The sequence below is a fragment of the Orbicella franksi genome, chromosome 6, assembly GCF_964199315.1.
Source record: "Orbicella franksi chromosome 6, jaOrbFran1.1, whole genome shotgun sequence".
NCBI lineage: Eukaryota > Metazoa > Cnidaria > Anthozoa > Scleractinia > Merulinidae > Orbicella > Orbicella franksi.
The window spans coordinates 13,891,656-13,918,155 of record NC_138150.1 but is presented as its reverse complement, the minus strand read 5'-3'; the positions used below and the strand labels follow the sequence as shown (position 1 = coordinate 13,918,155).

The 26,500-nt window shown below is 39.4% G+C and overlaps 2 protein-coding genes across 2 annotated transcripts in view; one reads left to right on the top strand and one right to left on the bottom strand.

Annotated features, from left to right (window-relative positions):
• Positions 1-13,332, bottom strand: part of LOC145489657 (N-acetylglucosamine-1-phosphotransferase subunit gamma-like) — an 86,183-nt gene extending 72,851 nt beyond the window's left edge. Inside the window, exon 1 of the mRNA XM_081468688.1 lies at positions 11,491-13,332. The gene's annotated coding sequence lies outside the window, so the exon portion shown is untranslated. The remainder of the gene's footprint in view (positions 1-11,490) is intronic.
• Positions 13,333-25,408: 12,076 nt separating this feature from the next.
• Positions 25,409-26,500, top strand: part of LOC145489972 (uncharacterized) — a 2,173-nt gene continuing 1,081 nt past the window's right edge. The window contains exon 1 of the mRNA XM_081469064.1: positions 25,409-26,500. This exon is cut by the window's right edge and continues 59 nt beyond it. The gene's annotated coding sequence lies outside the window, so the exon portion shown is untranslated.

The following is a 26,500-nucleotide window of genomic DNA, read 5'->3' as shown; positions in this document are numbered from 1 at the left end:
AGTGCGACAGGAATTTATTAAGGTTCAAGACTTAAGTAAGAAAAATTTTCTGAGAGAAACGGAGTAATAAAAGTGTTGACCTGGTGTTGACAAGCCGGCACGACTCCGGCCGTTCGCAGATGAATAAGTTCTAAAGCCTTCATAGCTTAGCTTTAACTAGGATGTCTTTTAGGGATTTTCCCTTGCGATATGAGATGATGGGGGACTCCTTATTCTCTCAGTTGTGGTTGATTATCTATAAGGTGTCATTTCCCTGTGAGTGTGTCTTTTAGGTTGGGCAACGCCGGCTGGTATTGCGGTACAAAGGGCAGTATCTTCTTTTGTACGGTTTTGTTTTTCTGTGCTAGCGACAATTTTCTGTCAGAGAATTCAATCTCTGAAAGGTGTTTCTCTACAATTCTAGCCGGGTAATCTCTATTCTGTAGGCGTGTTTTGAAATTACTCATGTTTTCCCCAAAAGTAAATTGAGAGGAATTCGTTCTCAGAAGCCTTAACGCTTCTCCTCTAATAAAGCCTTTCGTGACGCCTGGTGGATGACACGAATAGAAATTCTTGTATTGAAAGGTCTCTGTAGGTTTGAAATGCGTTCGCACGTCAAGAAAAGATTCCTTATTGAATCTGTCCCCTTTGTACACTTTCGTCTCCAAGAACGCAATTTCTGTTTCTGAGATTTCAGCCGTGAATTTGATCGTTGGGTGAAAACTGTTTGCCTTTAGAAGGAAATCTTCTATTTTGTCTCTACTTGTGTCCCACGTAGATATGACGTCATCGATGAATCTTTTCCAAAAGATGGATTTCGTGTTACTTTGTCTGAGTATTTCTATTTCTATTTTGGCCATAAATATGTTAGCAAAAGCTACTGCCATTTTCGTTCCCATGGCTGTTCCATGAGTTTAGAGGTAATCTTTTCCACTGAATTGGAATTGTAGAATCAGACTGTGCATTTCTCTTTTAAATACCTGCTAGGAATTGGAGGGTTCTCATGATAAGACTCTTCGCATGCTTCGCATACTGTGGGAATACCCTCTTCCGGTGGTATGTTTGTGTAGAGACTGGTGACGTCCATTGACACAAGAATGGTGTTCTTAGGCAGTTTAGTCTTCTCGATGAAGTTAAGAAAGTCTGTTGTATCTTTAAGATATGAGGCTTGTTTTTGTGCTATATCGGCTGAAGAAGGTGGTCAACAAAAGTGGAGATCCTTTCTGTAAGGCCGTCACACCCTAATATAATAGGACTACCGACAGGTGTCGGTTTGTGAATCTTTGTAAGTGTGTGAAACATTGGTATTCCGGAGGGTCGGGCGTAAGGGAGAGCCATTTAACCGTCATTTCGTCTATGTGGCCTTCTTGAAGTAGGGATCGAGTCAATCGATGAACTTTTTTGGCCGTGGTGTCAACCATAGGGGTGTCTAAGGGTCGGTAGTTATGTATATCATCAAGTTGGACTTGACCCTCGTTGAGTTTATCTGTTCTGTTCATTATGACGGTTGTGGTACCCTTATCGGCTTTCCATGCATCGTGAGGCAGTTTAACCGGAAGTAAAATTTGTAGCTATTCATGATTTTTTTCAGCTCGGCTTCTGATTGGCCGATTCAAAAAATGCCTTGGTGACGGTTTGTGTAGTCGCTGCAAGAATTTAATATTACGATCTTATTCATCTTGTTCCGTTGTTCTTGTTCTTGTTCTGATTGGCTGATTCAAAAAACCTCCTTAGTGACGGTTTGTGTAATCGCTGCAAGAATTTAATATTGCGATCTTACTCATCTTATTCCGTTGCTCTTGTTCTTGTTCTCATGCGAATATAAATGTAACAAATAAAAATTCTTAACATTTGTTCTGTGGCTCGCATGGCTCGCCCCTTGGCTCGCATGGCTCACTGGCTCGCAGGTTTACAAAACTCGACAAATTAAACATTAGGTGTCAGGAATTATTGGATAACTTATTTTTCTGCCAGTTTACAAGCAAATAGCTCACTATCCAGGGTTGATTAACAACTCTACACAACCTTAGTGGAGCTACACCATCAATTATATGCCATCCATTTATTCTCCTAATAGCCATTTCAGCTTGTATTCTTACATTTGCAGTTCTGGTTCATGGTTGAAAAACAGTCTTCCTTAGAAAATTAGTAACATTATCGTCAGCTCTGGTTTACTTGGTCGCATAGAGGGGATGAAGATTATAACCTTCTTGCTTGCCAGTAAATGCTGTCTATCAAATCCCTGACACTAGCGAAATTCCTACAAGGCCTTAAAATGTGTTGTCAGACTTTTATTAGTTCACTCTGCTTCTCCAAGTCTTGGGTGTCTGACCTTTTATCTCCCTACAGTCTATTCTGCACTTAATGTTTTCAAATTCAGCCTAAAAAACTTCAGGTAAATAAATAATGGGCAGGCTCCCCAACATCAAATACAGGAAATTGGCCCATGCAGTAATTTATCTGACACTACTAGTTCTGAAATATTAAACCTAAAAGCCAGATCTTGCTGAAATATTAAGCGAGTAAAAAGGATTCAAAATTCATCAATGGCTGTATTTAAATCACTAATGTCCTTCCACATTTAACATTGTTTTTGGGAAACTTTTTTGTTTACCTCAGAGGCATGAAAACTGATTAATTCCTAAGTTGATTGAAGCTGATGGGTATTCACACCTGTATTCACTTCTAGCTTCTTTGCCAGACTCTGATGCCTCGCATCTTTTCTCTCTACACAGAGATTCCTCCTCAACGTTTGTGCAGGGGAAAACCGAGGGTACGGCTCCCAGTTTCAATAAGTGTACTCAGTTTAAAATCACTTGGCAAGAAGTGCTCGGAACAACAGAAAATATTTCCTACCGAGGTAAACTAGGCATCTCCCCTTTTCATAAGTATTTCCCACTTTTTCCGTCTTTGTTTATCTGGCTTGTCCGAAGGAAACTCAGTCGTGGAAATGATAAATTAGGTCGGTTTTTGCTTCGATTATTAGAGTTTGCAGCCGTACAACACTTGTGTCTAGCTCTTTTCTTTTTCCTTACCACATTTGCTCCTGACAAGTTGCTCTAACCTACATACATTCGAATTTTTTCGTTCTTCCCCAACATTTCGACCGCCATTTTGAAAGCTCGAGGGCTATTAAGCCTCGCTTGCATGCAACTTCCGGTTTTTTTTTTTGAATCGGTGTATTACGCAATTTATTAAATCCATTTTGAAATCACTGGTTATCCTTGCAATCTGATTGGCTCTCAATGGTGCGATTTATTCACGAATCGCACTATTTTTTGCTTTAAATTGCATCTTTTTCTCAGCCATTGAGAATGGCACAGTAAAACAAAACAACCAATCAGATTTCAAAATTAGTTTAAAGTAAACAATAAAATTTCAGGAAAATGAGAGGCAAAAAGCCATTGTGTGGAGAATTTAGCAACTACTATTGCCAAAACTTTGTTGTTACTGTTGTTTTTTTTCCAAAAAAATTGACGAATGTAATTAATTACAGTTTCTAAATGACGATTATGAGCTCCTTCAGGCTGAACACCTACTTTAATGGAAGTTTCCAACTTTCAGTGTCCATTTTGACGAATATTTTGGCGATTTTTCTTCAACGTCTGCTCAAAATCCGTATGATACCGAGTCCAGTAAAACATAAACAAACGAAAACCACACAACAACAAATTCAGGGCCATCTCAAGAAGTTAGATGTTTCCAGGTTTCAAACGAAGCAACAAAAGAGCTCAACTCTGTCGCTGTGAATAAACATAGTCAAAATGCGCCCCGCTCCACAAAACAATGAATGAATGAACGTCTTATGAAGCTGGTGCTAGTCCCGCCATCTTGGAAATATCTTGAAACAAATGGCGCCGCAAGAACTTGACAAGGTCCTGAGTATTGAGTCCTTCGCCGAGGTCACAAAAAGAAACGGAGATGATAACGAGCTGGACTCCCTTAAAATCATGCCATTAAACGGTATGAAAGAAAAAAAAACGTACCATCCACTGGGCATCGTGCACTCGAGTTTCACAACTCAAAAGAAATCCATCGCAGAATTACGCAGGATGCACCTTCAAATTCCTTCTCCAAAGACAATGAAAAGTCTCAGCCTCAACCACAGAAGAAAGAAAGACCTTCCATCATTGATTCAGGCGACGAGAATTGAACTTTTATACCTGAGGTAGACTATTTTCGTTCTCACTTCAAAACCGCTTGTTTCTTTGTCATGCTCGGATGAGTTTTCGTCACATGACATCATTTCGCATACTAAATGAGACGTAAAGGCGTTTCCGGTTCCGCTTTTTTTTTTAACAAACCGGCTACTAGAACAATACACCAAAAATATAAAATTAAGGCGATAAAATTGTGCGATTTCAAAATGGATCTAATAAAGTGGCAATTGAACTTCGTGTCATGCAACTTTGGTCTGAAATCATACTTGTGATTTCAAATCGAACTCGCGCTGCGCGCTCGTTCGATTTTGAAATCACGCGTATGATTTCAGACCAAATTGCACTCCACTCAGTTCAATTACCATTATATATCAGTGATTTTGCAAGAGACGATTGTGCGAGGAATATGTTGGAAGTAAAGTCAACAACGCGTCAGGGTTTAATTCTCGCCGAAATTTTGCCTTTGCATGTACAGTGCACTCCTTCCCTCTCCCCCAGAGTTATAACCTGGCTCGAGCCCGCGATCCAATGGAAAACCCAGTACCTGGTCAGCGGTCAACTTCAAAAAACACGCGGCAAATTTTCTGAGGTATAGGGCTCCAAATTTTCTAAGGTATGGGGCTCCGCTTGGCGGCCCTTCGGGCTGCCGGAGCTCCCCTAATACATGTAATTATCTTATTTAGGTGTCATCAAATAACGCTTAAACGTTTCAAAAGTGTGCATTGGTTCAATGTTACACGCATGGTGTCACTTTTACCTCTACTTACGCATTTATGATACTCATTTCTTTTCCCTTTTTCTGGACATAAGTTATATGTACGCCATTGCGCGCGGATCGTGAGGCAAAATTTCATTGCCATCGAATCATAGTGTTTCGAGTGCTGGATTTATATAAAGCGGACAAACCTGGACATTTTCGAGGCATACTGAAGTACGCTGTTCCATCACTGTGGCAGCTGACTAAAGTTTAATCAATTCAACGGTAAAGCGAAAAAGAACAGTATTTTTCCTAGTTTTACTTTGAGGTCAGTACTGACATGGAATCTAAGTAATACTATGCCATGTTCAAAACAACTGGTAAGAGGTTCAAGAATTTACAAATGGATTAAAGACTCGTTTCAATACAAAAATCTTGTTTAAGGACGTTCGCGCGAAAATTTTCCAACATTGATTTTTTTTCTGAGACTTTTACCACTGTAGGATGATGAGTTAGTTATGTCAGAAATGTAAAAAAATGGGGGGTCACCGACTTCGTTTTGGAGAGAACATGCCCAGAAGAACACCCTAAATCTGAAAAAATCGGGCTTCCTTAGCGAATAAGGCCACAGTGTCTGTAAGCCCAAAAATATTGCAATTAGATCTTTGAGGTGGAATACTCTCTGCCAAATATTGTTTAAGTGGACCTATTAAGTGAATTTAGTTAACTGGTGAGGTTCCTTAAAGAACAAGTTCGCATTTAGCGACCACAGTTTCACGCGTCTTGCAGCTGCAAGAAGGCAGGATGCGATGTCCCGTGGACAGAAATCTTGAAATTTTTTTAACTTCCCACATTGACTTTTTGTTCATTTTTGGACAATGTGGAGATAATTGTAAATAACATCTGTTTCTGGAAAGAAAAGTAGGGGTCACCGAACGTCCAAGATCGTTAAATCCAGGCAAAGCTATAGCAATGGCCATCTGCCCTATCATTGTTCATTTTGTTACTTAGCGCGCGCTCTCATGCATAACGTGGCGTGTGAATTTGCGTGCGCAGTAGGGATGCGCAGAAACATTTAGCGCGAGCGTCCTTAACACAAATAATCTGTGGCTAGTTCATAACGTAATCAACTATCAAAATGGTTGTCAATGACGACAAAAAAGAATATTTATAGGACCTCGGAGTAACTGACACCGAGCCAGTTCGCATGGAAGTATTGGACGCATCCCTCGCAGCGCACCCAGTCTTCTCCGTCATCACTTCGGCAAATCTTGCATAAATTTGCATTCCTCCTGCAAAAGATTGCAGCAGAAAAGTGTTATTATGACATCAATGCCACAGACATGAAGTCCTTTGAGCATATTGCTCATTTTAAATATAAAGCCGACAATACAACAACAACAACACTTTGTGGACGGTTTCGGGAGTGAAACCGTGTTTTAAGATTTTAGTTTCAGCAGTAGGTGGTACGAAGAATTTCTTCAACAGCAAGTTGTGCACATATTTGGTGGAAATAGTTTCTTCTTTTTGCTCACTTTCTGGGCATCTGGAAGGAGGATTTTTAGATACTAACCTCCAAGAAGTTGATATAGAATTAGTAAGACCGTAGTAGAGGGTGAAGGGCGTTTTGAGCTTAAAGTTAGAACAAACGGTTTTTAAAGGACAAGAATTTACCGTCCTCTTGAAGGAGATCCTGGATTCATACTATATTTTGGTCAAACCAACTTTTGTATAATACAAGTTTACCATTTATTAAAATTTTTCGATTACTCCAAATTACCTCTTCATTAGTGAGGGAGTCTCACTTCTTATAGGTTGCGTTAGGGATTTTCCAGGATGCTACGTTTTCGGATTTTACGCGTGGTATCCATGCGACTTTTAAGGCTTTATTCAAGATATTAAAGTCGGTCATCTTAAGTCCTCCATGTTTTCTCTCGCCAATAATAGTTAATTTCTTGATTTGAGTTAATTTCTTTAATTAGTTGTTCAGGGATAATAATAATAATAATAATAATAATTATAATAATAATAATAATAATAATTATGAATTTGTTGTGCGCAAATTCCATACGTATATGTTTAAATGCGCATTACAATTAAAACACATAAAAAAAAAAAATGAACGTTACACGCTAAAAGTGAAAATTACAGCTTAAAAGCTAAAATTCTAAAAAACTAAGTTATAGGTAAAAAATTACAAGCGTTAAAGTACAATTTATACCTAACTAAAATCTAAAATTCTAAGAAATTAAAATACTATTCGGATTTTAATAGAAACGCTTTAGAAAACAAATATGTTTTTATAATGAGTACACTGTGACGTATTGTAAATTAATTTTGAAAGACTTAACGTTTTAACGATATTTATCTTACCAACAAGCGTAAGGTTTCTTCTCTTCCAACTATTTTAAGTCTTTTCTAGGTTCCGGATTTTCTCTATAAAATTTAACTCACTCGCTTTAGGCGAACGGTATGAGAAAAAAATACCAAGGGCTTTTATTGGGTCTCGTGGCCAGCGAAAACCGAACGGAGTTTCAAGGTTGTTTTCCCAGCTACCGAGCCACATCCCTTCTGTTTTTGTAGCGTTAATTTCTAAGCCAGAGAGATTTTTTAAAGTTATTTAGAAGTACCAGTTGTTCTGGGACGGAATTCTGGTCTCGCACGAAAATCGTGGTGTCGTCAGCGTATAAAGACGCTTTGATTTCTTTCTCACCTACTTTAATTCCATATATCGTATTCTTATTTCTAAGTGCATTGGCAAGAACGTCGATACCTATCACAAATAGCAATCCGGACAGATGGCAACCTTGTCTGACACCCCTCTCTAAACCAAAGAATTCTGACGCATGGCCATTATTTAAAACACAGCTTTTTACGTTTTTGTAAAAGATTTTCATCCAGTTTTTAAAGTCAGGTCCAAAATTAAACTTGTTAAGGGAGTCGATAAGGAAATCCCATTCAACAGTGTCAAAAGCTTTTCGAAAATCAATAACAAGGGCAACTCCTCGCATATTTTTCGCCTCTACATATGTCCAAAATGAAACGAATATTTTCACCGATATAACGGCCTTTAACGAAACCGGTTTGGTCAGGGTTGATAATTTTGGAAGAACTTTTTCTAATCTCTTTAATTTGCAATTGTTTTTGTTAGTATTTTATAGTCAACGTCAAGAAGAGAGATTGGTCTGAGATTCTCCAGTGATGTGGTGTCTTTATTTGGTTTCCGGATGGGTGTAATAATCCCTTTCCTTTGAGAAATTGATAAAGTTCCTGTATCAAAAGCAAAGTTAAACCTTTTTATCATGTCAAGATGCAATTCTTTCCAAAAGATTTATCAAACTCTGCAGGTAATACATCTGTTTCCGGCGATTTTTCGTTTTGGAAATCATCAGTTAACGCTTTTAGGCATTCTGTACAGCGGAAACCTTAATTTCCTTCACACATTTGCAGTTCCTTATTCTCTAGAGGGGTAATGTTTTCGAAGAAAACGAAGGCTGCATCGTTTGAGTTTTCAGGGTGCGTATAGCCGAAGTGTAAAGAGCTTTACAATATTCCATTTGCTCTCGCAGAATCTCGAATTGATCATTTGTGACGGTACCGTTTGTCTTTCCACTAGATTAGAACGTGGATGCTAACCATAGTAACATGTAAGAAACCTTACTTCAAGGGGGATAGATACAAAGTACTTCAGCCTTATCTCAAATTGGCCAACAAATACGCGAATTAGCTAACAAATATGCGACATATAGGCCCGGGTCGCACTAGAGCCAATTTTGTTTGTATAAGTACGTAATAAATCTGTCGACAAGTAGCGTAAAATAAGTGCGATCCCCGGTTTCAAAAACTTGCCACATTTTTGCGGATTGCCAAAATTTCGCCAATCTTCAAAGAAGCCGAAGTGATGCCTCGGGGGCTTCCAAATTTTGGCAAAGCAAGCAATTTTGTTTTGTTTTGTTTGGTTTGTTTTAACCATTTAACTGTCATATTTTTTAAAACATGTCTGGATAAAATTACGGCGAGGAAATGACTTTGACGGCTAGTTCAGTTTGGCGCGTGCGATGGCGGGACAAAATCATTTTTTACCCGGTCCATCTGACGCCCGGGAGGGTACTTTGGGAATTTCTGGGTGGGGATGTGCCGCTGGGACACTGGAACCCTTAGCCTATACCAATCTTTAATCGTTAATCTTTAATCATTATTTATACAAGGTAAAAACATCAGGTAGAAAAGATTACATAATAATGCCTAAAAATCCAAATCCTAACATTATATTAACTTACATTAATATGCCACTTAAGAAAAATCCTGGTTTCCATGAATGCCGTGTTTAAAAATTATGGTAGAGAAGGCGTTTAAATTTGTTTAATGAACCAGACTCTCTAATGTTAGTCAGAGCTAGTTCAGTTGAATTTTGCTACCCTATACTAGAGTAAACTCCCCAAATCCCCCCATCTATCGATACTGTTGAGGCTGATTTGTGTAAATTTAAACTTGGCGATTTGATTGTTTTAAATTTTAGAGTGGCAATTTCTGGTTACCTTAGTCTAGATAAAATTTTCAACCAACTAGTCAGTTTTATGAAAAATGATACCCTATTCTAGACTCAAACGCTAGCGCTCTGATTTATATACCCTATCCTAGAGTAAACTGCTTGAAAACCATATCCTTCACAGCGGCACATACCTGTATGGCCCATATATGGCAGTTCCCCACCCCCATCCCCGGATCTGACGTTTTTTACAGTTATTTCAATGCAAACGAGGAATATGAGCGGCGTTTTTATTCACATTCTTGTGACTTGTACCCTGGATCCGGTTACTGGCAGCAGTTCAGAAGAGATGGCTTCAGCGAGACAATCTTCTTCGATCGCAAGTGGCGCAAGCAACAACACAAACGCAAGCCGAGCAAAATCTGCTCGTCCAATTATGGACCGAAATCACGAGATGCTAGAGGAGGGGGGTGAATAGGGGTATGCAAATCCGCCGATCCGTGCCTTTTTTTCGCCAAATCCGTCGATCCGCCAATATTTTTGTTCAAATCCGAAATCACAACCACATCCGGAAACAGAAGTGTAAAAGTTCGAAGGTAAACTGGTAAATGTGAATGGCAATGTTAATTTCGCACAAATAATAAAGAAGGCAACATACTTGACGACTATATCACAGTGCAATTCCAATGAAAGTCCCACACCTGAGTTTAAATGGGCTTCGTTCGAAAAAAAAAAAAAATTTGGATGAACTCATTAACATACCGACCAAGGCTGAAGAAAGATCTATGATCCAAATTTCGTTTAGGACCCAAGATTCGAACATCAAGACAGGCACAATCCGGAATCCGTGCCAAAATTCACAGCTGATCCACGAATCACTGTGTTTTCAAAATCCGCGAATGCACTCGATTTACCGCAAAAATCCACAATCCGTGCGCTTTTTAAGGCCAAATCCGTCGATCCGAAAACCTACTGTCGCCCCTCCTAGAGAGCGGAGAGTCAAGAACATGCAGCGTGGAGAAAAATCTGCGAAGAGTTAAACTCTCGCATGGAAACTAATAAAATACTTAATTGAGAAATTTAGATCTTGTGACGTGTATTTCAATCAGTAACGTTTTGGTTCCAACATGTTGGTCTAATGCGACCACTGCCAAAATTTGGAACTTGCGAAATTTTTGCCAATATGTTTCCTCGCTAAAAATTGGAAGTATTTGAATTCGCTCTGGGACGATCCGGATGCCGACGTTTAGGGCCGTCGATAAAACCAGGAACATGGAACATTCCGGAACATCCCGGAACATTCCGGAACATCGAATAATTATCATAATTACGCGAAAAATATATAAAATTGAATTTTAAAAATTAAATTAAACAAAAATAAACTGGTATAAGCTCGGAAAATAGAAACAAAACAAAAACATAAAAAAGGAAAAATGAAAGAAAAATGAAAGTGACTGCAATGAGTGAAGGCTAGCAACTAAGAAGAGTAATCCATTCCTTCCAGTCGTTCACCGTCAGTTAAATCAGGTGACTGTCCTTTATTCCCAGATTTCGTTCTTTACAGAAAATTAAGGTGGTGGCGTTCGAACTCCTCAATCAGACCTAAAAGTATGGGTACACGAGTGTGATTTCTTTATTCAATTCATTACGTCAATACAAAGATATGCGTATTGAAGAAATAGTTTCTCCATGAGATAGAAATAGAAACTTTTCGGCATCGAGTTTCTTGTCTAAACTAGTTCGGACTGCTCGACCTCTGATGACAGTGTAAACAAATAGAAACACAAAATTTAAAAACATTTAGCGACGCGCGCGCTGTCTTGCGGGGTCGCTGGTCTAAACTTTATTGTCTCTAGTAATATTTGTTACAAGTGTTGGCGATCTGAAATTGAATTCTAAGTGTCGCCAACAGTTCAAATGCATCTCCTGGAAAATGTTTGTCCAGTACAAGTTGATACTTAATTAATTAAAAATACTTTTACGGCAGGCTATAATCTATTCATCGCTAGTTCAACATCACGTGCAGAACGTTATCTGACATTCGATCAAACTTAGTTTTCTATCCAGCCTTTCGAACACCACCAAAGTAAACCAAACATGCGAAAACCGCGCGTGAACGCGCTGCGCTATAAATCTTTGATTACCACTAGTTTATTAATAATAACTTGCTTGTTACTAGGGCTTCCGGAAAGGCCGAGTCTGCATTTAGTGGGTCATAGTGCCAGGCGTTCCTAGCGGAGCGGCGCGAAAACTGGGGATGATAAATAGCATCATGAAGATGGAATAGGGACAAAACTATGAATACTGACTTAACAAGCAACTGTATGATACTCAGACAAACACCTCAGATGTTGAAGAAATCAGGGATCAAAAAAGGAGACGCAGTGAATTACCTGGCATTCATCGTCAGAATCGTCCATGTTTGTGTTGAAAAACAGAGTGCTGAAAAGCGACGTGACGCAATTGGCGGGAAAGAAGAGGAGCCTGCACTCATTGTGGTCAGTTGAATGAATACCCAACGCTTCTTACCCCTCTGCTACCGACTCCCCTATCCCCAATAATGTCTTTTCATATTTAAAGCTGATACCAGTTTATTTTTGTTTATTTTAGTTTTAAAAATTTAATTTCACATATTTTTCGCATAATTATGATAATTATTCGATGTTCCGGAATGTTCCGGAATGTTCCATGTTGCATGTTCCATGTTCCTGGTTCCTGGTTTTATCGACGGCCGACGTTTAGTGTGGCTAGTACACAGGGAACAGAGGAGTCCTATTTGACCTTTCTTCCAGTTAAATTGACCGTACAATTGTAGCCCGAATCAATTTTTTGTTGATTCAAATGACCTCAAAATCAAACTGGGCATATGCGATCGTGTTGCGATGATTCAATCAACCATAAATACACATATAAAGCTTTTTGCATTGATATGGCTAGTACACAGCGAACAAAGGAGTCCTATTTGACCATTTTTCCAGTTAAATTGAAAGTACAATTGCAGCGGGAATCGACTTTTTGTTGATTCAAATGACCTCAAAATCACACTGTGCACATGCGATCGTGTTACGATGATTAAATCTACTACAAATAGACATATAAAGCTTTTCGGGAGAGCTGTTGTGTGACTTTGCGATATGATAGCTCATCAGCCTATTCAAGTGTCAAAGTGTATCAGCTTGGAGAAGCCCCAAAATGGTTGTCTCTGGGCAAAATTTTAATGCTCGCATGGCATTTCAGTTCGTGAAGTTCTATCTAGTTCTCCTCGCTCCCGCTATGGAGACCCTGTTAGGTGTAAATTCCGACAGGCGACATGGCCTTGAAAAGGCGACATGAGAGCTATGAATTGGCGACGAATGACAGACTACTTCAGCGAAATAGAGAAAGCGACACCAATGGCAAGATAGACCGACAACGAATTTCGGAACTGAGAATGCATCGATTGTTTTAAACGTCTGAGTCGAAGTGAAGACGCATTTCCAGAGTTTTAAATGTGTTTTCCTCTCTCACGCGCGATGTCGACGGGTCGTGAAACCCAGGCTCTCTTATATATGCTAAAAGGTCCACGTCCAATAAATCGAGTCCGTCATTGCTGAGTATTTTTTCGCACTCTCAGCTGAGTGAGCAGTGCCCTAAAACGCCTAAAAACACGCTTAAGGAGAAAGGGAAGAGATCTTCGACCGTGTGCTTCATATTTTTATTAGTGGGTCACCAGTGAAAGAATATGAAGCTCTATTATCAACAAATGGCACTATGGAAGGAAAAGAGAGACAGGGGAAAGCTGCCAAGGTCTTCTCGTCTTCGGCAGAAGATAAGGGTTAGGCCAAATTCAAAGGAAGAATATAGATAGGAGAGATTATCTGATCGAGGCCGTTGAGATTTTGAGTTAAAGAACGGTTAAACACAAACATGGTAAAAATAGTCATAGGTTCGATTGTACATTAGGTCCAAATACTGACTGGAAAACGACTGAAAATAGCAATTCCAAGCGTCTAAATTTCAAAAGTCTCTGGGGGAGCATGTCCCCACATCCCCTAGGAGGTTAGTAGCAGTTAGTGGCAGTCTCTCTAAAAGCGGTCCACTGCATTTCTGGTCGGAAAAAAGTTTTCCCTCAAACTTTTCTCAGTGAACTATCTTGGGTCATGTGTAAATGCAAAGACTTTAGTTTTTGCAAATACGTCAAAATAATTTTTTTTAGAGCTCACAACAATCATAGCCGGAAAACGCCTAAATTTGAGCGTTCCAATGACGGAAAATTTCCTAAATTGACAAGCTCGCTGCTCAAAGACCACCAAACGTAACAAAAAATTGTTATTATCCCTACATTAAGTGATCCTTCAAGGGTAAGAAATGCACGTTACTTTTGATACATTTTGTTTTGGGGGATCCTGAAAATTTATCTATTACCACCCGTTATATCACTTTCTGAAAACCTGCCAAAGTAGCTTGTCTTCGCTGGCGTTTATTTCCCAAGTCCGGACCCGGCCGCTCAAAACTCCAACTGAATTCTGCTAAACAAGGGTTGGGAAGCATAGAAATGTAAAAATACCTTGCGCTTTTTATCTTCCTTTCCCACAGCGACTTCGAACTTTCTGTGCTTTGTGCGATTCTCACACTTCATTATGCAAATTACGTTGTCACGCTAATTCAGATTGTTTTCAATCAAAACGTTCTCACATTGTTTCAATTAATCATGCCACGTTTAAGATACAGGGATCAAACAAAAACTAAAACTCAGAAACGGTTTAAATAGGTAGCATTGCTGAATTATTAGCAGTGATCTCCAGACGCTTTGTGGAAAAGTCAGGAAAACGTGGCCGGAATATTTGCAAATTTAGTCACGGTCCATTACTTCTATTAGTCCTGTTTATAGACCGGTCGGTTTGCAAAACTTTTCTAGTGTTTTGATTCTTTCTTTCCATTTTCGGCTGATGTTTCTAAAGTGAACCGTACTATTTAGTCGATGTTAAAACTTGAAAATTGATATCAAATCTTGACAGAACGCTGTAACTGAAATCGACAACATCGTGACCTTCGTAGACTTCGTAACCTCAGCTGTGTTGCACAAGCCACAAATATTTTACCTCCTTATCTGCTCCAGACACTGCAAAGTCAACCAACGTGTACAGGTTCGTACAGTGTGTATTCGCTTTAGCAATACTCATTGTCTTACAATGCAACTTTGCTTGCTCTTTGGTTATAATGGAATTGCGATGCATTTGGAAAACACTTCAAAATGAGCATCGACTTGGTGGACAATTATTGTTCTCCTAACTGAGTGAGTACTTCTTTATTTAATAACGTTTTCGTAACCAAATCACTCAGATGACTCTCATATGTTTTACTATACTCCAGAAGAGCGAGAATCAGGATGATCAAAAAGTAAACACGAGGATGAGGACGGGTTGTGTTGTGGTGAGGATGTCGTGACCTAACAGCTATGTGAACTCAGATCCCTCTCAGGGGCAGCTAATTTGACCTTTTCTCTATGGGGCAGGGCCTCTATTACCTCTGAAACTGCTTTCAATACATTACAGCCGGATAAAACAAAATGTTTTAACGCCTGTGTTACGTAACAAAAGGTGTGTAAGAAAGTTACAATTTGTTGTACGAACCTGAGCCGACTTGAACAAGAACACCATACATTTGATGGCTTTAGCCATTTCAAGATTCAGTGAATATCAGCTCTTTGCCGCTTTCTGGTTCCTACCAGGACGCCCTTGATGTGCTGGATACTGACAGGCTGTTCTGGGTCGCCAGAACTTCCCATACGTGTGCCTGTACTTGACGCATACGGACATTTGCGCGACAAGCGACTCGTCTAAATCAAAAAGGTCAGCCCTCGCCAAGATAAGCTGTCCCTCTGTTATGGTCTCTCGTGACAAATGGATGGAAGCAAGGTGACTTTCTATGATGTCATTGCATCGAAGTAAGCTAATGATACTCGATTTTCCTATTGAATCCCACAACGGTCTGTACACGTGCGCGATAAAAAGCACGACATTTTGTTTTGAGATAGGTATCCGTTTAAGGTTACCGTATACCTTCAGGGGTGTCTCGCGTCCAAGCGATGTAGCGCGTCCGGTTTAAGCTGTAGATACCTAAACCCTTATATCAAATTAAAGCTTATAGAGCTGGCCATCAAACCATACCAAAAATTTTGAAATAAAATGAATTGCCGATTTTTTCACGGCGACTAAATGAAAGCGTCCTAATTACCTTTTGGAAGCTACAAGTCAAAGCGAATTTTGTTTTTCGCCAATTTATTTTTTTCTTCGGTTTCAGGACAAAAAGCGCTAAAAAAACGTGTCTGCATTTTGCCATATTCAATTGCAGTAAAAAGTTACAGAACATTTTCGAAATAGGATTTGAAAAATGAGAAGTGATCGTACAAAAATCGCTCTCGGAGAAAAAATATTTCGAAATAAACAATTCGCAGACACGTTTTTGTTTTTTATATGTTAATCTAGCTACTGTACAAATCTGAGGGCAATCAAAGAAATTCCCTTTGAGTTGTAACTCTTTAAAATGTCTGCTTCAAGCGAAAAAATTTATTCGAGAAAACAGCGCTAAGAAAAATCTCTTGCTTTGCAAACAAACTCCGCCCACAAACGCCTTCAACTGGGTTCTCAGATCACTGAGCCAATCAGCGCTTGGAAAATTTACTACCATTAACTCGCGGTGAAATTTACGCGTGAATCTCCAAAAAACCCTTGTGTTTCGCAATGCCCTCAAGGCGGAGAGATAATTTTTCTGCAGCTGGGTTTTTCTTGAGGCTGGTCTGGCAAAATGGGGAAGATGAAAAAGGATACGAAAGCTAGAGCAGCTGGGCGACGAGAACAAACAAAAGAAAGCGCGGCGGAGTAAATGTGCATGGATAATATTCCAATGGATCTCAATGAGTTGGACGATTCATCGGTATCGGACTCAACAAAAGAGTCACTGTAAACATCGCTGTTATCGCTGTCGAGTTCTCAAATTTTAACGGAACCTTTCTCCTCTCTTGACTCGATCTTTTTGCCCGCTTGATACGATGGCTATAGTTTCATCCGCGAGGCCAACTTTCTCTTCTTCACTCACTGATATATTTTCATTCGTTCTTCGCTTTTCGAACTGGTAAACGGAGTTTTCCGTGGTTCATGTTTACTTATAACTTAATAGAATTACCCCTAATACGAAAAAGCTTGGATTAACAATGCTGATTAACTGAGTAGCCAGCCAATTCGTGGTATCCATGTAGGTAATATTCCCGCGAAAGTTGATTACCTACACTTTATAGGGCTGTCAATCAAGAGGGAACTTTTACTTCCGGCCATAACGTAAAACCTCCATTTGTCCGCCAATATTGGGTTTTTTTCAATTTTGTTTTCAGAAATTAGAGATTACTCTTCGACCATTACTTTGAACCAAAAATCCAAATTTGAAGAAAATTGCCGATCTGAAGGTATACTGTAACCTTAATCTGATTTGTCAGACACGGTGGTAAAATTTAATCATGTAAGCTAGGCTTTAGCCAAAACACTACACAACTAGCACTGAAATTTCTTGCCAAAACTGTCCCTAAAATTAAATTACAAAATTGATACTAAACGAGGCCACCAAAATTAGTTATAAAATTGCCTATTCCTGTTGTTGGGCGGTCGCTTCAACGGGTAATAAAAAAAGCCAAAATTGATCTTTTGATATTAATTCTAGCCGCGCAAACTATTTCAAGTTACTAAATATTTAACTTTGCTCATAAATGATACGGATATACTAATCCACGAAAACCTCCAAAGCTAAACCATGTCGCCTTTCAACTTTCAGTTGCCGAATAGAAGATAATAAACAGAATAGAAGCTAACTGAATTGAATACATTGGTCACAAATTGTCGATTTCAGTATTCATTGTAGAAGCCTTTCACACGTAGTAAAAGCTGAATTTTACATGTTTAAGTATTAGAACCCTAAGTGCATGCAAATATTGAATTACACATATTTCTTTTTTAAATCGTCAGTAGAAGAAAAGCTAGATTCAAAAACATGAAAAAGTTTCCCGATTATATAGACCAAGTTTTACAGGCAACCAAATTTGCATAATACTTTGGAGCCACCACATCATTTCCCAGCGATTTCCTCACGGCACGGTACAAGGGAACAAATAAGTCAACACTTTCAGCTACTTAAGCCGTTAATAATTTTTATTTTTGTGTAATCGTTTTTATTTTAGACTTAAGGTGAAATGTAACAATGTTAAAGCGTTTTGAATGTGAACTTGCGTGACAACCTAATTTGCATAATGAAGTGTCAGAATCGCACAAAGCACAGAAAGTTCGAAGTCGCTGTGGGAAAGAAAGATAAAAAGCGCAAGGTATTTTTACATTTCTATGTTTCCTAACCCTTGTGTAGCAGAATTCAGTTGGAATTTTGAGCGGCCGTGTCTGGACTTGGGAAATAAACGCCAGCGAAGACAAGCTACTTTGGCAGGTTTTCAGAAAGTGACATAACGGGTGGTAATAGATAAATTTTCAGGATCCCCCAAAACAAAATGTATCAAAAGTAACGTGCATTTCTTACCCTTGAAGGATCACTTAATGTAGGGATAATAACAATTTTTTGTTACGTTTGGTGGTCTTTGAGCAGCGAGCTTGTCAATTTAGGAAATTTTCCGTCATTGGAACGCTCAAATTTAGGCGTTTTCCGGCTATGATTGTTGTGAGCTCTAAAAAAATTATTTTGACGTATTTGCAAAAACTAAAGTCTTTGCATTTACTTATGACCCAAGATAGTTCACTGAGAAAAGTTTGAGGGAAAACTTTTTTCCGACCAGAAATGCAGTGGACCGCTTTTAGAGAGACTGCCACTTAAGCGCTCGAAAGCATGCCCAAGCCCTTAGAAAGCATGCCCCCAGCCCCTTAGAAGACTTTGAAAAATTGAAGTAGCTAAGAAGTCTTTTCCTTCATTCTGAGTCGAAATATGATGCTTTAAAAGTAACCATAGAGTAACCATTAAACCCACTGACCGGAGAAATGCTGGCTCAGCATAAGAATTTCTACTACTGAAAAGTGGTCGAAGCAAGTGCAAAGCATACAAGGAGTAAATTATATCCAAAGAGATACTTAATTTAATATGTACTTGACTAAAACAGCAAGGAACCTTCAATACGTGAGAAATAATCGTTTCAGCGCGAGAGCGCAAGATTGAATTCGTTTGCGTGAGCCTCATGCTCAATGCGTGAGACTTGAGAGCACTGTGTCGGTTTTTTTTTAAATAAACAAAGGTATTACGATGTGTATGGCAAGCCGTTTGTAGCAAAATTTAATCCTTGCAATATATGTTTAATCCTTTAAATAATGGTTTTATTTAAACATATAAAAAGGCATTCAATCCAATGGCAAATAAAATTTTTGGTTCAATTCAATCTTTTAATTTTCATGATTCAATCCAATACCTGGAATATTGATTCAATCCAATTCCTCGAATATTGATTCAATCCAATTCCTCGAATATTGATGCAATCCAATACCTCGAATATTGATTCAATCCAATACCTCGAATAACGATTCAATCTAATACCTCGAATATTGATGCAATCTACCTCGAATATTGATGCAATCTTCCTGGGCCGAGCGCGGCCGACAGGAACGAGAGTAACTGAGCACTAGAGAGCACTGAAAACATGGCGGGCGAAGGAGAACTAGATTTAGAAGTCGAGTTTCCTAAGTTTCTTGCAGACGTCTTGGATAAAACGGAAATAATTTTTGAGAATTTTGACTCAGAAGTTGCAGAAGTGCACGCCGAAGTTCTTGATCAAACCATTAGTCTGCTTAGGTAAATGAGGCATTGCTACAACCGAGACACAAGGGTCAACGAAAATTTAGATTCCACTACTGTCGCTTTTGTAGATGTGCTCAGTGTGTTGCGTCGTAGAGCTATTACTCCGTCAATTTTAACTGCGGAATCCATTACGATAGAAAGCGAAAAAAGAGGAGAGCATGGAAGACCATTTCTTAAAATTCCTGTAGAGGTGCCTGAGAAACTTTGAGGACTAGGATTCATCTGGACAACGATAACAGAGATGATTGGAGTTTCCAGATGGACAATTCACAGAAGAGTGACAGACGGTATGGCCCGGGGGGGGGGGGGGGTACTTTGGGAATTTCTGGGAGGGGATGTGCCGCTGGGACCCTGGAACCCTTAGCCTATACCAGAGCTACAATCGTGGACAAAAGTCCTTGGGACCCTTATGTAATGTAACGGATTATCTGTGTTTTAGAACTGAAGTATGAAGAAAACGCTGCTATATCCTTTATAACCGGGTTGCTGTTCCCCCTTCCCCCCCAACACAATGTTGAAAATCAGGTGAAATCGCACGTACTAGTTTTCAACATTGTATGGGGGGTGGGGGGGGGGGGGGGCAAGGTTAGGCAGGTGAAGTTGTATTCGCAGCTGGCGTGTACGCAAAAGCACCAAAAGTGCAAATTTGTCCCAAGACTTTTGTCCATGATTGTAGTTCAGCTGAATTTTGCTACCCTATACTAGAGTAAACTCTCCAAATCCCCCCATCTATCGACACTGTTGAGGCTGATCTGCGTAAATTTAAACTTGCCGATTTAATTTTTTTATATTTTTGAGTGGCAATTCCTGGTTTCCTTAGTCTAGATAAAATCTTCAACCAACTAGTCAGTTTTGTGAAAAATTATACCCTATTCTAGACCCAAATGCTCTGATTTATATACCCTATCCTAGAGTAAACTGCTTGAAAACCATACCCTTCACAGCGGCACATACCTATATAGCCCATATATGGCAGTGCCTCCCCCCCCCCCCCCCCCCCGGGCGGTATGGCTTAGAAGATATGAGGGGTTTCGACAGCTTACCTGATAAGGAACTGAAATCAGTCAAGAGTACATTTCTAACCACGGAAGTGCTACTGGATATAACTTCATTGCAGGTTTCTTTAAGTCCATTGGGTTACAGGTTCAACGGAGAAGAATAAGAGAAAGGTTAACAAAATTAGATCCCCAAAATACTGTCTTGAGATGGGGTGCGTAAATTCGCTTTGGCATCTGGATGGACATCACTCCCTGATCCAATGGAAAATACTAATTCACGGCTGTATAGACGGATTTTCTCGGAGAATAACGTTTTTGAAATGTAGTACCAAGAATAAAGCAGAAACAGTTCTTGAATTGTTTCTGGATGCTGTTAAGAGAGACGGAGAATTTTGGCCTTTGAGAGTATGAGTAGATCATGGTGTTGAAAATGTTGGTGTGTGCAATACAATGGTGCAGGTTAGAAGAGAGGAGAGGGGCAGCTTCACTGCTGGGCCATCAACACAACCAACGAACTGAAAGATTGTGGGATGTTTTCCGTTGTGCTTCCCACTTGTACTTTTACACTTTTTATAGTATTGAATTGTCAGGCATCCTGGACACTGATAATTCAGTGCATCTTTTCACCTTAAACTTAGTTTTTCAACCAAGGATAAACCAAGCTCTTTGCCAGTTCACTGAAGCTTTCAACCACCAAAATGTAAGAACAGAAAAAAAACTGGTTGCCATACCAAATGTGGCTTATCATATGATGCAGCCTGAAAACCCCCTTTCAAATGGAAAGTCATATGATTTTGAATACTATGGTGATGATCCTGATGGTCCAACTCCATTGGACAGTGATAACAATGTTGTAGTTGAAGAAATTGACCTGGACAACATGATTCAGTGCAGTCATTTGTATTGGAAATGCTACATCCCTTAAAAGAATCAAGTCAAATGGGAGTAGACATCTTCCAAGAGGCTCTAGAACTTGTGACAGTTAAACTTGGGCAACTGACAGTTACATAACACTACGTGTGTGGGCTGGGTAAAGGAGATTATGGCGCCACTAAAGTATTTTTGCAACTCAATTCACAACAAAAAACCTCACCCTGTATCAAGTAAATTATTTTCTCATCTTTCTTTTCATTGATATACAAAACTCAGAAACTGCTTTCAGGAATTACAGAATGCCTAATGTCTAGCAACACAACTAAACTGAAGAGAAATCAGGGCATTTTATAACTGCCATGTGCACTACTCTGCCTTGTAGATTTTTCAGGTGCTTATCAAAACAGATGTTAAAATGTTGCAAGGTTAATTTGTTATCTTATTTTCAAAAGTACCCAGGACACAAGACTAAATTCTTGGTGCAATGGCGTAATGGCTACTAACAGGTCTCATGTCACTAGCCAAAACTAACTTTGCACCAGCCAGCCTTTTTAATACACAGTTTCACTGACTTTTTTATAAGAGTGGTCAATCTTGGACATATCTTGTTGCATCTAAAATGTTAATAATAATCACTAAGAAATTTCACTCCCACAAACACGAATCCTGCTTTTCTTGAATATGCTTATGTTCAATCTCTGATGTACTTCTATCAGTGGTACCATTTTCTTTTATCTCCGTTTAATAGTTAAATATTTATATGCTTATTGAGGCAATTATTTCCATGAAATCCACTCATAGTTTCCCTGTTTTCATTAGTTTCTATTCTCTTCAGTTTTACTTTGTCAGGATAACTCTCAATTTTGTTTTCATCCAGTAGACCAGTACTCCATTCCATCATGATTGCCACAATGGCTAGTGAAAGTGCAAAATCTACTATTCAAAACTGAAATGTGTGGCTAGTTGGCAATAGTGTTAGCCTTGAGCGGTGGGTACCTGATAATATTCACAACAAATTGGTGCAATGTTTGTCATAGAATATCAAGAAAAACATCGTTTTTAGGAAAGAAGTACCACAGGTGGGTTAAATATTGCAAAACATGAGACAACAACATTGAAAAACTTAAAACACATCCCAATGTTCAATGATCGCTGTCTTGTAAAATGTAAGGTTCTTATTTCAAAAATAACATAAAGCCAGGTTTACACAAACAGTTTTTTGTGAGAAAAATGTTTGACTGTGTACATAGCACAGGAAAAATTTTGTTTACAGTTCAAAGTTTAGTGTGCCAGTAATGATTGGACAGCAGAAATGTGCACAATACCAAAGACCAATGTGGTACCACAATTTGCCACAGTTTATGTTATTTGTCACAAAAAGCTAGCACACACAGCTTTTAATAAACAAATATGTTTGTCACATAAAAATTGGTTAACTTACATCTACAAAAGCGACAGTAATGGAATCTAAATTCTCCGTGTCCCTTGTGTCTCGGTTGTAGCAATGCCTCATTTACCTAAGCAGACTAATGGTTTGATCAAGAACTTCGGCGTGCGCTTCTGCAACTTCTGAGTCAAAATTCTCAAAAATTATTTCCGTTTTATCCAAGACGTCTGCAAGAAACTTAGGAAACTCGACTTCTAAATCTAGTTCTCCTTCGCCCGCCATGTTTTCAGTGCTCTCTAGTGCTCAGTTACTCTCGTTCCTGTCGGCCGCGCTCGGCCCAGGAAGATTGCATCAATATTCGAGGTAGATTGCATCAATATTCGAGGTATTGGTTTGAATCATTATTCGAGGTATTGGATTGAATCAATATTCGAGGTATTGGATTGCATCAATATTCGAGGTATTGGATTGAATCAATATTCGAGGAATTGGATTGAATCAATATTCCAGGTATTGGATTGAATCATGAAAATTAAAAGATTGAATTGAACCAAAAATTTTGGTATCCGGTCGTTTCGCCAACATCTCGTTCGCCAATGTCTTAGGTCGCTTCGCCAACGTCCTACCGGTCAATTCGCCAACGTCTAAGGAACCGTTCATTTTTTATGAGGGAGGGGGGGCTGGTGGGATTTGGGAAGCACCATTTAAAAATCGCATGACCCCCCCTCAGCTTACCAATTTTTTCACATGGCTCCCCCTTATTGCGGTCATTTTTTGGGATGACCCCCCCCCAAAAAAAAAATTGAACAAACAATATTTAGATTTCAACTTTTTTAATATTTCTCTATTATCCCCCTACTTCACGTTATTGTGCTCACTATGAAGACAATATTTACAATCTCTATACGACAGAGAGCTGTTGTTTAAAAAACAAATCAAAAGAAAGAGAAGTCAATTTCGGATCTCCTAGTTATGGCTCGCCCTGAGCGTGTGGCATTTGGCCTCTCATTGGCATCTTCCTCATCCGAATTGATGAATGCAAGAATGACGTCACTTGAGTCATCTTCTCCCCCAGAGTCAATGGCATCACTGTCATACTCATAATTGTCACTTTCATCCGTTTCACTGCTGTCAGCACTTGCCCTGTTGTCATTTTGTGTCAATGTCTTGGCATTTCTCAGTGTTGGTTGGCCAGCTCTGAGAGGACTCTTCTGCTGCAAGCATGAATGTCTTACAATTGCCTTTACTTTCTCACTCTTGCTGCTTTTCAAATGCTGCTTCAGCCCGTGGTAGTTTGAGTACTTGTTTAGTTCTGGAACACGTAGCTTTTTAAGCTTGGTTAGATCTTCGCACAACTCAGTCCAAGGATAATCCTCCTCCCTACTTAACTTTGCCTTTTCTTCTGCTCTCTTTTTCCTTTTAAATTCCAGCACTTCAAGATGCTGAAGATAATCCACCACAAACTTCGATTTGACAATAAACTTATCTGCAAATAGAGCAACGCTCTCTGGGTCAGATAAAACCAGCCTGCCACTTCCATGCTCTTTCTTCTTTATATTGTTAATCCAATCGGGGAAAGAGTGCATTACTACATGAGCATCATGAAAGAGGCTCATTCCAAAATGCGCAATAATGGCGAAAGCGACGAGTCGTTTAAGAAAAGGTTTACAGCTGAACGATCCAGGCAGTTTGACATCTTACAAGCAAAAGAAGCAATTTTTCTAGGTGCGGATGGCTGTTCAGAAAGGGCGAGTGAGTTTTCCATGCAAGGGTACCAGTTGAAGCCCAGTGATGGAAGAAAACTGAACTTCTCCATCAAAGAGCACAGAGCAATGTTGGAAAAGTTGAATGTCATATTGAAAGATGTAAAGGAACACGATTCCACACTCTTTCAGTCCAATGGGCTTGCTTTAAAGCAGGGCGAAGAATTTGCCCACAGTTTTAATGTAAAACAGATCAAATGTACAGAAGCTAAGTTGACGAAGGTCACGCAGGACATGGAAGCACTAGAAAATAAGAAGAGCAATTATAACAGCATATTCAAAGGCATACTCAAACAGCACATCAACAAAAGGAGAAGGAAAAAAGAAAACTGCAGAAAGTCAAATGAAAGAAAGAGGAAGTGGACTGAAAACAACGTCCAACGAGTTTATGGAATCTGTGTTGGAAACCCGCTAGGAAATGATCTTCCACAATGCCTTGTGTACCCTCCTAGACCGGCCGTCCCGGAAGACTGTCTTAAAGTTGAGGATGTTGCCACGTCGATATTTAGAAGAGATGGGCCATACATCGCACAGCTCTTGGAAGGGAATTATTTCACCAATGCTGCAAGAAGCAGAATCACCACCAACCTTGAGCGGGAAGTCAGAGATTATGTTTACACCTTCATGTACCCTGAAGAGTACACTCTGACGGAAAGCATTGCTGCTTCTTGCAGCATTGGTGAAAGAGACTCCCATAACAGCACAAGCGGCGACGAAGAACTCGACGACAGCGGAGATGAAGATGAGTGCCAGTGAAAGTTGCATTCGAAAATAACAGTGTTAAATACTTCTTTTCAGTAGCTACAAATGCTTTTTGTCGCCAAACGTTTTTTAAAGCAGAAGGAAAGTTTGTAATAAATTTGTATCCTGCCTTCTATGTTTATTCTATAGCAATTTTTTTGATATTCAAACATTATGCCATTTTAAAGTTTTACTGAAATATTTCACGTGACCCCCCCCTTTTTCCCTTATTTTTTTGGGATGGCCCCCCCTCGAAAGCCATTTTTTTTCGCATGGCCCCCCCCCCCAAATCCCACCAGCCCCCCCTACCTTATAAAAAATGAACGGTCCCTAAATAAAAGTTTACCTTCACTTGTGTGTGTTGTCATTTATTTCATTCCCTTACCTAGAGTTATTTTCCATGCAAGAGCACCTCATTATTTACGACGACAGTATTGACAAAACCAAGCCGATCCGGACCAATAATGATCTTGAAGGTTGGCATAACACACTCAATCGCCGAGCGGGGGAACAGTGCGGTTTGCCGTTGTATTTAGTAATCGAGTTGCTTGATAGGGAGGCAAAACTTGTATCAGACCATAAACTTAAACGAATTCAACGTAGTGTCACTAGGAATATCCAGGCTAAGCTATTTGCAAGCTCGGAAAAGTACGAGAACAACGAAAAGACTGCCGCCCAACTACTCAAGACTTGTTCTCGGCTTAACGGACCAGCTCGTGCGAACTAGAACTTCTCTGTAAATAGGATAAATTAATTGGTTTCAGATAAATATAGGTTTCAATCAGGTTTTGTAAATAGGTTTCATAGGATTTTTGTGCTTGTAAATATTTGATACTATATACTGTAATAAAATTGCTGTTGTTATTTACTTGACGTTCCATTTTATTTCTAACTCGATTATAAGGCTGGAAAATGAAAACAAACTCTGTTTGCTTTTGAAGAAGGAAAAGATATAATGTTAATTTACATCGTAATGCATTATCCGCGAATTGGAAGCCATCAAACTTTTGGAAGCCATCGGACTTTGGTATTCAACAGTCAATTTTCACCGTGAAAATTACCGCGATGTAGCACCCACGAGCCGGCTTGTGAAACTATCAGAAACATGCAAATTGATCTACAGTCAGTCAAGCGAAACTGGCAGTGACTTAAAATTTCTTGACCCAAGGATCACCCAAGGATCAGGATTGCATTCCAAACATCAATAAGCAGCTTTTTTTTTTTTCGTTAGTACTGGATATATGACGTTGGCGAATTGACCGGTAGGACGTTGGCGAAACGACTTAGGACGTTGGCGAATCGACCTAAGACGTTGGCGAACGAGTCGTTAGGGAATTTAAGCACCAGGTTATTTTGCGACGGCGACGGCGACCGGAAGTAACTTTTTGTTCCGGTAGGCGTTCTGGAGTTGTCTGTCAAGTCGTCTTCGTTTCGCGCGAACGTGAGAACCTTCATTTTGGCGTTGTCTCCAGAACGTGAGTATCTTTTCCTCACTAGCTTGTCTCAAAACACTTTATTTTGCCCTTGTTACCCTGTTAGAATTATTTTCTTTCATGTTGTTCAAATTGTACACTCAGACATAGATAAAAACACAGACATT